This window comes from Theobroma cacao, chromosome 10 (assembly GCF_053813885.1).
Source record: "Theobroma cacao isolate CCN51 chromosome 10, ASM5381388v1, whole genome shotgun sequence".
Classification (NCBI taxonomy): Eukaryota; Viridiplantae; Streptophyta; class Magnoliopsida; order Malvales; family Malvaceae; genus Theobroma; species Theobroma cacao.
The window spans coordinates 28078509-28091904 of record NC_142648.1 but is presented as its reverse complement, the minus strand read 5'-3'; the positions used below and the strand labels follow the sequence as shown (position 1 = coordinate 28091904).

The 13396-nt window shown below is 37.5% G+C and overlaps 1 pseudogene; it reads left to right on the top strand.

Annotated features, from left to right (window-relative positions):
* Positions 1–8050: 8050 nt before the first annotated feature.
* LOC18587421 (uncharacterized) lies at positions 8051–9462 on the top strand (annotated as a pseudogene).
* Positions 9463–13396: the final 3934 nt, after the last annotated feature.

Below are 13396 nucleotides of genomic sequence, written 5' to 3'. Positions count from 1 at the left end.
GTCACCACAATTGGAGTGTGTCGTGTCACCCCACAATACAACAAGAAGTCAGTGTGTCACCACAGAAATCTGCATGCACTTAGCATGTCACGCCAACTATCTGCTTCCACTTAGCATGTCACCACAAAATGGGGAGTGCTGTGTCACCCCACAATACTGCAAGAACTCAGCGTGTCATCACAGAAATTAGTAAAAAGTCAACGTGTCACGTCAACTATTTACTTTCACTCAGCGTGTCACCATAATTGGGGCGTGCCGTGTCACCCCATAATACAGCAAGAAGTCAACATGTCACCACAGAAATCTACATGCACTCAGTGTGTTACCATAAGATGGGGCGTGCCGTGTCACCCCACAATACTGCAAGAAGTCAGCCTGTCATCACAGAAATTAGCAAGAAATCAGCGTGTCACGCCAACTATCTGCTTCCACTCAGCTTGTCACCACAATTGGGGCATGCCATGTCACCCCACAATACAGCAAGAAGTCAGCGTGTCACCATAGAAATCTGCATGCACTCAACGTGTCACGCCAACTATCTACTTCCACTCAGCGTTTCACCATAAGATGGGGCGTGCCGTGTCACCCCACAATACTGCAAGAAGTCAGCCTGTTATCACAGAAATCAGTAAGAAGTCAATGTGTCACGCCAACTATCTGTTTCCATTTAGCGTGTCACCACAAGATGGGGTGTGCCGTGTCACCCCACAATAATGCAAGAAGTCAACGTGTCACCACAGAAATTTGCATGCACTCAGCGTGTCAGCTTAGCATAATATATTTTTCAAGAATTTTCCTCATATTTTAATTTTATTTTTAAAATGTTTTAATTTAATAAAAATTAATTATGATGAATCATAGATGAAATTTGATTAGATGATCCATAAATTTTTTAAATTTGTTTGGTCAAGTTTTGTGTTGTAATCTTAAATTTCATATCATATGTTTTTAATTAGTTCAAAATTTTCTCTTTCTAGACTTGCATACTTTGAAGTAAACTCCTTGGTACAATATTATTATTATTATTATTATTATTATTTTGTTAAGTGATTGGCTTAAAGTTTTATATGGAGGTATTAATAAGATAAAATAAACGTTGTAATTAAAAAATTACAAAAACAAATTGAATATGAGGATTTAGAAAGCTACTAAAGTTAGATGAATTAATTTTATATCTCTTAAGAGATTTGATTGTAAGAACATAAAAAGTTAAATCAAATGAAATAGAAAGTAATTAAATTAAATTATTAATTGTTTAATACAAGTCATAATAAAATGTAAGAAATGGGGTAACAGTATAGGGACTTCGCAAATCTATTCAGTGTTCAAAACTATGGACAAAATGAAATGAATAATCAAATAATATATATACAAAATTAATAAAAAAAAATAAAGACTCATTTACGAGAGGAAACTAACAAACACAAAATCCAAATATGAATGAATGTAAGATACTGCAAGAGCAAATTGTGACAAAGGTATTGCACATGGGTTACACATTTAGTTAGGCCGACAAGCTATCTTCATCCATAAGATGCCCTATGCTTTCAGACATTGTCCTTCGTATTGGACAGTTGTTGCGGGTGTGACCGGTTTGTCTGTAACTTGAACATGCTTTTGGTCGGCGCACTTGTGGAGGCGCTGATTGACTTAGAGATGGTGCCAGATTTGTGGATGGAACTGCAAATGGTGATGGGCAATTCTGTCTGTTATGGCCGTACCTCTTGCATTGCGAACATCTTCGTGCTCGACTGCCTTCACCGGCCGATGGAATCCTTTTCCTCCTAGGTCTTCCCACTTGGGCTAGCCAAGGTGATGGCAAGACGACAATTTGTTTCACATGAAGGGGGATGTCCCACTAGCTAGGATGCCTTACCAGATGAATGGACCCCGTATAACCCTCCACTAAAATGGTTGTCTTGTAGTAGTCAGCGCAGAATTCAATGGCTTCACGTTTGCATTTACTGAAAAATACAATGAACTCAATGTTCAAGCACAATGTAAATACTATGTCAATTAGGGTTCAAATAAGAAATAAAGATATTCTGACCTTATTGCTGCAATGGCATGGCTGCATGGCAGTAAATTTGTTTAGAACTCATAACATGAACACGTCTTCGTGAACAGATTTACAAGTTCGTCCATCTTCCCATCTTTAACTTCAAACTCCACTCAATTGATAGGTTTAACCACAAAGCGATGTCCATCATTGAACCATTTGCTCAACTGCCTGGCAACTCAAAGGCTGAGGGGCGTGGTCACCTTGACGGCCTCCTCGTACTGGTCATGGAACCAACGTTGGAACATGTCTCTGATGAACTCAATCAAAACAATGATTGGCATTTGTCTTGCATGCTTTAAGCATGAGTTAACACATTCCGCAATGTTGGATGTCATCATTTGGTATCGCCTTACCGGTGAACAGACACATGCCTATCTCTTAGGGCCTATTCTCATGAGGTCAGCGTGGGCTTCCGTGTGAATCTACTTGAGCTGGTTCATATGTTTGTTGAAATGGAAAGCCTTATAGTAATCTCGAGCGAGGGTGAAAATCATAGAAACATCGTCGCGCTTGAACTTGTTTTTAAAGTTTTTCTTTTAGTGGTACCCACATAAACTGTGGTGTGCTTCTGGGTATACATTTTGAATTATTTTCTTAATGTCGAGATGCTGATCAGAAATGAACATAGTGTTTTCAGGACAACCAACCGCATCATGCAGCTTCCTAAGAAACCACGTCCTTGAGTCTTCTTCCTCAACATGGCCGATTCCAAATGCAACTGGATATATGCACTCATTCGCATCTTTGCATACAGCGACAAACAGAACACTTTTGAACTTGCCTTTTAGATGTGTTGCATCAATTGCAACCGTAGGACACATTACATCTCTAAACCCCTGAATACAAGCCCCGTATGCCTAGAAACAATATTTGAATCTTTTTACCTCACCAGTAGCCATTATAGTGACTGTGTCAAGATTTTTTTGTTCCAACATATAAAAATATGAGGGTAGTAGTTGAAATGACTCCTCCGAGGGACCGAAAACAAGCCTCTCCGCATACTTTTTCGCTTGCCAAGCCTTACCATATAGGCATTCCAATCCCCACTGAACCCTTATCTCATCAATTATGTCTTTAGATCTCAATGCTACTCCATTAGCTTGAAGCTTGTGTGACATAAGTTCACCAATTATCTTCGCACTCGCGGTTACAAATCGCCCTTGCAAACCATAGACAGTACATGTGTGTACTTTGTGGAACATCCGAACTTGCCAATATTCTCTTCCTTCAGGTAACTTCGTTGCACGTACACTAAACTTGCATGCCTTGTCTGTAACGACCCCCTCCTTGGTCGCTATCGGCGTCCGAGACTTTCAAAGAATTTTCGCTAAGTCCCGAACAAGCCTCATTTAAAACTTTCGCTAGATTCATTAAATACATATAATCACGTGTGTAAGTGAATATATAAAAATTAAACTACTATCTACTCCATTCAAAATAATAATAATTCACGTTTATGAGTTGACAACATTTTTCAACACCTAGTAAATTTCGTTTTAACATAACACTAAATAGCGAAGCGACTAAGAGCGAGGCTAAGAGATGCCTTCACCTACTCTGCGGTGGTCCGTATGCATTGATGGTTACACATTGGACTGATCTCTATCTGCAAAAAAGGAAAATAAGAGGGGTGTAAGTCTCATAGACTCAGTGATAATCATCGACCCCGTGAGTAGGCGAAGAGGGGAAACAACATAAAGGTGGAATGTTTATAAACTCAAGAGTAAGAGTAGAAAATACATTCCATAAAAATGAGAGATTTTGTTTTATACCTTGCAATTCTTAAAAATAATAATCCCCAAATAAATATGTATGAAAACAGTTGTATGTAGGATACAAAAAAAATCTTTCAACATCGACATCCAATCATCATTAAAATCAATGACAAGTGAGAAATGAAAATTCTCAAATATAAAAAGGCGAATTAATTGATCACCAATGAATAGGTAAATTTGCTTGCCATTAAATAAATAAAAAATTTCAAGTATTAATGCCATGCATAGTGAAATAAAAAATCTACAAATGACCATCATACTCGGGTAGGTTTAATATATCCCTTAGGCTTACTATCTCAAACATCATCACCTACTCATGGGAACTGTCCACGCCACCATATAAATCGGGGCTTCAAGTCCCCCTTTACCTACTCATGGGAACTACCCACGTCACCAAATATAAACCAGGGCTTCAAGTCCCCCTTTGCCTACTCGTGGAAACTACCCACGTCACCAAATATAAATCGGGCCTTCGGGTCCCCCTTTGCCTACTCGTGGGAACTGCCCACGCCACCATATGAATCGGGGCTTCAGGTCCCCTTTTAAAATCAAATATAAAAAATCATTGCAATTTGAAGCATTTGTAAATCATAATAGTTTGTAAACAATATAATCATAAATCAATGTTGTGCTTATTTTATCTCAAAGCATGCATGGTATATTTACCAAATCAGCTTGTCACATGAAATAAATAATTTATCAAGTTTTATGAACTAACACAAAGGCCATTGGCCCAAACATCACACAAATTTGCAAGGTACGATTTTTGAAGTGAAAGCCAGTCAAAGGTTTTTTCTCCATATTTAAAAACATGTAGATATATATATTTATATATTTTAAAAAAATAGATATAAAATCCTTATCACAAGCACAAATAACCTAAGGCATTCTACCAACTTATGCTATCCACAATTTCGTCAACTATCAAATGTCACCTATATAATATATTATAAGGAAATAATTTTAAAATCTAGCACCCACTTACCTCACAATAGTGGGACGCTACTTCGCTATTATTTTGCGCGTGTACTTAGCTATTCTCTCTTCTTTTTCGTTTTTCTTCTTCTTCTTCTTTTTTCTTTTGTGCCGCTGCTCCTTTTTTTCTTTTTTTTTCTTTTTTTTCTTCTTTTTCTTTTTCTTCTTTCTTCCCCCTTGTCGTCATGCTCTTTCTCTCATTCTCCTTATTTTTCTTTCTCTTCTTTCTTCTCCCTTGTCGCCATGCTCCCTCTCTCATTCTTTTTCTTTTTCTTTCTTTTATTTCTTCCCTCTCTTTTTTCTCTCTTGTCGTCGTGCTCCCTCTTTCCTTTTTTTTCTATTTTTTTTTCTGCTCTGCCGTGCTCTTTCACTCTCCTTTCTTATTCTCTTTCTCTTTTTCTTCTCTCTTTTCTCTTCGTCGGACCCCCACTCTCTTCATTCTCTTTCTTTTTCTCTTCCTCTATTGTCTTATCTCCCTTTGTTTTTGGCATCATTGACTTTTCTTCTTCTCTCTCCTTTCTTCCTTCTCCATTTTGGCCGACCCCTCTTTTTCTTCTTCTTTCTTCTTCTTTCTTTTCTCCTCTTTTGTCTCTTATGAGTGGGGCATCACATTGTCCTTACAACCAACCTCATAACGAGCTTTACATGACCTTTTTACTCTTATCCCAAATTGCTCTTTTAGAGCCAATATGTTCAAAGCTCATTTCAACTCGACCTTTGAGGAAAACATTCTTCCTTTGTATAAGCGATCATCGACACATCTCAACTCCTCAATTGTAATTGTTTAGAAGGAGAACATTTCTGCACCTGAAATTATTCACGTACGAGATATCCCTGCATTTCCCATTTCTTGATAACTATCATGGAGCAATGTACCAGGGGAACGAATCCCGTTCTCATCAACGATAGGGTTATTATATATGGGGTCATCACACTGAACATCTCATACATCAACACCTCAAATAGGTTCCATTTCGCCTTAAACATTATTACAAATTGGAATGTCACTGTCATAAAGCCAGTCCTCATTTGAACTCTCATCATGCCATTCATCAAGCCCATCATCCGAATTGTCATCAAATCTATGTTCATCGGCAGGGAACAAATCCTCATTTCCCTCATAAGATGCAGTATTATCCTTGAGCGTCGCAGTGTCACCCTCCAACGTCGTAGTATTATACTCAAGTATCACATTCTCATTTGAAAATGCCATTACACTCTGTACAGTTTCACCCGATTGTTGTATTTTTTGGACATAAGTAACTAATTGGTTCGATGCACATCCTGATCAAAATTGTGTAGCCAACTGTTCTATGAATGTTGTGTGTCTACCGAGCTGCTTAAACTCTTGTGCATACGTCAATTGCCATTGTTGTGGGTTACGGACTGAATGTTGTGGTATATATGAAGCATTGTACATCTCATTTTGATTGAGCTTATTACCATGTTGTTCAGTTTTTCATGTGACATAACATTTGTTTGGCGTCCCTTAATGCTAACATACATAACCGAAACATTCATTTGTTCCAGCAGAATTAATGCAACATCCTCATCGTCCTTGATAATTGGCCGTGATAGCTTTTCGGGTGTACTGATCAATGCATGTAACTCAATCTCGTCAATTTTTTAGTTTACCCCAACAATATCTTCAACCAGCTTCATCAATCTCACAAACGACAAATCACTCATAACCCCTCGCATTCGTGACTCGCCACCCTTGTAAATGCCATCCATCCACTGACCACCGTGTCTTATCAGAAGTCGCACAATTGGAACCCCACTAAAATTTTGAAAACAACAATAATTTGTCAATCATTTAACACATTACATGACATGCCGTGTTCTAGAATTTGTCAGTCATGTTGTAACACGCCATGCATATAACATAATGCCATGCATATAACATAAAAATGTTGTAATACGCCATGCATATAACGTAAAATGTTGTAACACGCCAATGTTGACACGCCAATGACTATAATTACTATGTCTTTACACAAATTGGCCTAAAATGCCCATGGCGTGTGACACACCAATCAGTGTAATTATTAACTCGTTACACGAACTGCCCTAAAATAACAAATGTCGTGACACGTTAAAATAACGCTAACACATGTTATAGATGCATAGCGTGTAACAACTCTGGACAATGTTTCTAATCCATATTCTAATTTACACCAAATGTTTCAAAAATTTAAGTGTTACAGCAATAAACCCAATAACATACCTTGATGTCATCTCTGCTATAGGGTCTGTTAATCTACGACAATATGGCTAGATATCGAGAGATAGACCACAGCCCGATGACGATGGTGCTTAACAGAGAGTTGACAGAGCTTATATAGTTCAGAGAGCTGAGAGAGCTGATGACGATGTTGCTCAACAGAGAGTTGGCAGAGTTGAGACAGTTTAGAGAGTTGAGAGAGAAAGATGTCGAGCTCAAACAGCTGAGCATTTATTTATTTCTATTTTCTCTCTGGTGGGAGAGAGATATTGGGACCCTAATTTGAAACGATATTTTTAAGGACATTTTGGTCTACTCATGCTTCTTTTTGGTTAAAAATAGATAACTTTATATGAGTGTTTATTTCTGAAATCACCTTATCAGGAGATCCATTTCTCACAATTTCCTCTTAACATATTTGTGTTTTCCTTGGGTACTAAATGCTGAATTATTTGGCTTTGCAGGTATGAGGAATACATTAATTAAGTATTCCCAGAAGAAAATCAGACCATGAATCTCAAGATTTTGGAAGCTGTTACAAGTGGAAAAAGCACAAGATCTCTTTTGATGAGGATTAGGAAGACATTTTGTTTTAACTTTCTCGCAACCCTTGCAAACGTAAATACAAGCATGCCAGCTTAGCTGTGTTATTCAGTTGTGCATGCTTTTTAAGGGAAGAAGTGTCTTGATAAATACAATTTGTTGGAGGTAGGAATCACAGCTGGAACTTGGTTCTAATTTGGTTTCTGTTCATTCCTTGTTTTAACAACTCCTCTTAATTGATTGTAGTGATTGATATACAAGTCTTTTGGCCAAAAAAAACTTAAATAGGACTTCAACTCTATGTGCTATTGGAACTTGGAACATAAATGAAGCATGTTCAAGAGGAAAAAGCAAAACCAAAACATGGCAACCGATGGGAACAATGATCCCAAAAGGAAGCAGTTAATAGTACCATCTCTTTCCTGAATGTAGTACTATCAAGTAACAGTTGAAATCTTGGCATCAAAAGTTATGGATCCTTCTCCCGAGGTCAAACTCCCTCAGGTTACTGCTGAACAGATCCTCCTGGAATCTCGAGAGCAGCAAGAAGCAGAAATCCGAGCACCAAAGCAAAAGCTTACAAACTCAATAGAACTCCTCGAGTATCATCTCCTCAAATTTGAAGACGAAATTTCCCGTGAAAGCTGGAACATCGACGCCTGGATCAACTATGCCAAATGGCGCGAGTCCCTAAAGGATTTCATGGGAGCACGAATCGTGTGGCATCGCGCTGTGAAAGTTAATGATCAGAACTGCTCTCTTTGGCTCAATTATGCTAAATTTGAGATGAAGAACAAATTCTTCAACCACGCAAGGGATGTTTGGGACCGTGCCGTCACAGTTCTCCCACACGTGGACGTGCTCTGGTACAAGTACATCCACATGGAAGAGATGTTAGGGAACATTGGTAGAGCTCGCCAGATTTTTGAACGCTGGATGTCTTGGATGCCAGACCAAAGAGTCTGGCTTTCTTACATCGATTTCGAGCTTCGTTGCAATGAAGTTGTTTATGCTCGTTTAATTTACGAGCGTTTCGTTGAGTGCCACCCCAAAGTCGGAGCTTGGATTACATATGGCAAATTTGAAATGAGGAATGGGGAGATTGTACGAGAAATGAATGTTTATGAACAGGCGACGGAGAAGCTGGCAGATGAAGAAGATGTGGAACCGTTGTTTATTGTGTTTGCTGAGTTTGAGGAACAGTGTAAGGAAACAGAACGAGGTCGTCGTATATACAAGTCTGCTCTTGATCACATACCAAAAGGGAGGGCGGAGAATTTGTATGGAAAGTTTGTGGCTTTTGAGAAGCAATATGGAGATAAGGAAGGGATTGAGGATGCCATTGGAGGGAAGAATCCGCTGAATTATGATGGTGGTGCGGTCAGGTATGTGACTCACCATTTACTTGTTCCAGTTGCTTGGATCCATCATGTTACTGTCTTGCTGCAGCTTCAGTTGTTTGGTTTTTTGAATCAAGCAATTAGGGACTGTGGGTCTAAAACCACTGGGCATGCAACTCAGTATAGCTTCTCATGTTCCATAGTCCCATAAATTTTGGGGCTCGTTTTTTCCTAGTTGTTCCTTAAATCCTCATAGAGGTGTTTTGCCTATTACCATAAAGGGTCTGTCTACTTGTGTGCCCTATTGGCAAGTTTTCATTTCCACATTTTCGTTCAATATGTTCTTTTTCAACGAACAGATGCATTTACAATGTTAGCATATTTGTGTTTTCCTTGGGTACTAAATGTTGAATTATTTGGCTTGGCAGTTATGAGGAATACATTGATTATGTATTCCCAGAAGAAAAACAGTCCATGAATCTCAAGATTTTAGAAGCTGCTTTCAAGTGGAAAAAGCACAGGATCTCTTCTGATGAGGATTAGGAAGACATTTTATTTTAGCTTTCTCGTAGCCCTTGCAAACGTAAATACAATCATGCCAACTTAGCTGTGTTATTCTTTTGTGCATGCATTCAGTTGTGCATGCTTTTTAAGGGAAGAAGTCTCTTGATAAATACAATTTGTTGGAGGTAGGAATCACAGTTGGAACTTGGTTCTAATTTGGTTTCTGTTCATTCCTTGTTTTAACAACTCCTCTTAATTGATTTTAGTGATTGATATACAAGTTTTTTGGCCAAAAAAAACTTAAATAGGACTTCAACTCTATGTGCTATTGGAACTTGGAACATAAATGAAGCATGTTCAAGAGGAAAAAGCAAAACCAAAACATGGCAACCGATGGGAACAATGATCCCAAAAGGAAGCAGTTAATAGTACCATCTCTTTGCAAACACGTCACTTGTCTATGGATCCTGTAAGCAGAAGAAACATCACCCCATTTTTTTTATTTTCTTCCATTTTCTTGTTTGCATGTCATTTTGCTATCTAAATACCTTTTTGCTTAACAAAGTTGTTTTTATTTATTGTGTTTATGTAATGGGTTCTACTTCAATTTAGTTATTGTGTACTTATGTTAGCTTTGGCTGTTGAGTGCTGCAGTCCTTGGGAAGTTGATAATGGGCTTTTAATTTTGCCACCTAGCATGTTCTTGCCTACTTATTTAATCGATGTAAAGGACGGAATGGTTTTATGTATTCGAATTTGGAAATAACTATGCAAAAATTTTACGTACATTTGCAATCTCGTTAGCTATACTTTATTCGACGATATACGGAAAGATCCCAGAAGAAATTAAACCAGAGCATGAATCTCAAGATTTTAGAAGCTGCTTACAAATGGAACAAAGCACAACATCTCTTGTGATGAGGACTAGGGAGACACCCCTTTCAATTGTAGACCCAAGCTCTGCTGCTTTTTAAAGGGTAAATACAATACCAGGAATCACTGTTGGAACTTGGAATAGAAATGAAGCACATTCAACTTTTTTTCTTATTTGGTTTCTCTTCATTCCTTGTTTTAATTTTAGATTGTTATAACAATCTTTCACGGCAACTTCAAATCTCTCCCCTCCAAATAATAATAATAATAAAAGCACTCCCTTGTGAGCAGCTCTATTTTCTGTGCTTACACCAAGTTTTCATATAAGGTTGCTCGTACGTATTTATTAAATTATAAAATATATTTTAATAACTATAAGCTAAGATCTAATAAAGAGAAGAGAAGATGCTTATATATACAAAGAAGTTTTGCATGGTGTGTCAGGCCTCATACTAGCAAACTAGAATGCGATAAAGATCACAAATAGTAACCTTATCATCCGATTCGACAAAAGTATTTCAGTGCAAAAAGGCTGCAATGATTAATTGCAACAATAATTTAAATGAAGAAACAAAGTTTGATGCGTCAAATTAAACTGATGTCTTCTGCTTCCAACTTGAAGCGGTAAAAAACGTGTTAAACTAGCATGCATGGAAATTAAGCAGCAACTCAAATGGCAGAGAGAGAAATAAGCATGCATGGAAGATTGATTCAGACACACAACACAAGAGGTGAAGCGGCCTGTAATTGTAAATAGGACTCAGGCTAAACGTACTCACCGTTTTGATACAAAGGCAAAGGGCAAGGAAGCATAAATGCAAAGCAACGCAACGTTTCAACGAATTTAAAACAAGAATGTTACCATTAATCCTTCATTCTTTAATTGGTAGTTGTTAGTTATACAATTTAATTTTGTGGTCTTCTGCTCTCCTTTGTATATAAAGACCAAAAGCTCTGTAATTCTTTTGAATGAAAAGAAATCCTCTCTTTCTTCATCATCATCAAGAGAAACATCAATAAGGAAGTTCCAAGATCACAGTATAGCCTTACCCTTTTGGACTCAAAAAGATGATCGGTTTAGGTACCAAGCAAATTGAGGAATGAGACGCACCGTTTCTGCTTAGAGTATATAAACTTGACTAGAGTTACGGTTTTTGTTTCTCGTCTTTTTCCGGTTTGTGCCTTCGCTGTACTCAACAGAACGGAGCAATACAAACTTTCTTGTTCTTATAATTTCTCACGAAGAAGATGGAGATACTAGGGGTAGACCGAATAAGCAACTTGCTAGATGAACTTCTACCAGACATCTTGTCCATCTTAAATACGAAAGATGTCGTTCGAACGTCTGGTTTATCTGAAAGGTGGATAAATGTATGTTTGGAGAGGTATGAAATCTTTGAATCTTGAAGGGTTTATAATGAGACGAGATAATTTTGATACCAATATGTTTTCAAGTTGCTCAAATCTTGAGACTCTGAAGGTTAATGATGTTCTGCTGGAAGCTAGCTTCAAAAGCTTCAGAATTTTTTCTTCCAGTTTGAAAAACTTAGTCTTTTCATATTCAACAAGTGAAGCACGCAGTTGTACGGTCCACTCCAAACCAAATTAGTTTTAGATACGAGGGTTATCCTTCTAAGATATTCTGGACAGTGAATCTTGATTCTCTAGAGGAAGTTTACTTTGATTCAAAGTGGAGCCCAAATAACCCTGATAAGGACATGGATTTCATGTATTTGATGATGATGGTTGACAAATTTAGTCGTGCAAAATCTGCCACAGTATCTCTCTCTACCATTAAGGTAAATTTAGATTGATCTTGTTCTGATTTCCTTTTCTGGTGTCTTTATAACCATTTCTATTTCTGCAGATTATGTCTGAATTTCATAACTAAGTACTTCAATATCCAAAGCCATATACTGCTTTAAAGACGCTAAACTTGAAAGTTGGTGGGCAGGATGATGATTTTGAGATACCTTCCGGCGTGCTGGAGTACTTTATCAGCAGCTCAATTTGTTTGAAAATCTGCTAGAGGGGTGCAGCGTAAACACTAATTTCTAATTATGGACAATTAATATTTTTATGGGTGCTTTTCCTTTTTTATATGTGTATTTTATTTTATTTTATTTTACTTTCTTTTATTCTTAATCAAATTCATGTAGGTACCCATTGGGTTTTAGGTAGTCCAAATTTTGTTTTGAGACACTTGACTTAATAGAAACAGGTTTAGATAATTAAAATTGAAGCAAAATAGATCAAACTAAACAATAGGATTAAAACTGATAATCAAGGATTAAAACTAAATGAAATAAGCATGCATGGAAGATTGATTCAGACACACAACACAAGACGTGAAGCGGCCTGTAATTGTAAATAGGACTCAGGCTAAACGTATGCACCGTTTTAATCCCCCAACAGCCAACAAGTGTAATGATGGTAAGAAAAATAATTCTCATCTGCATTTATTACTCTAGATTGTAGGAAACACTGCGTTTGTGAATGAGAAACTCTGAAAGCAGTTCCCAAAATGGCCACCTTAGTGCATTAATGTTTGTTTTTTTACTCTCATGATTCTCTAGAGTATCTGGACAAAAAAAATGGTATTGGATAGAGATTGTCATCTTTAATATTGAATAGCTTCAACTTTTAGTCAATGTCTTTTGTTAATGAAAGAAAAGCTTTCTCCTTTCATTTACTTTATTTATAGCACAAACTGCTCCAAGTCCAACTAGGCTGTGTCATAATTTGGTAATTTACATTTCTTTTCATTTGGTTTGATGGTGGTGGTGTTAGAAGGAGGATCTTTTGGCACTGCACAATGGCTGCACATGCTGCCAATAGAAAGACTCGAATGGAAGTTAGCATGCTTGTACAAGATCCTGCAGTTTGCCAATCCATTAATGAGAACCATTGTAATTGGTGGGGTTTCCTTTATTTTTTCCATTCTTTGAATTATGTCCCGCTTTACTCATGGAGTTTAGTTGACCTTGGAACCTTATCTATCTTCTCTGTTCTCAGGAAATACTTCCCTGAACACAAGCTACCAGAAAATGTGATTGCAACTGTTGATGCCAGAACTGCTGTTGGATATTTTTAAATAAAA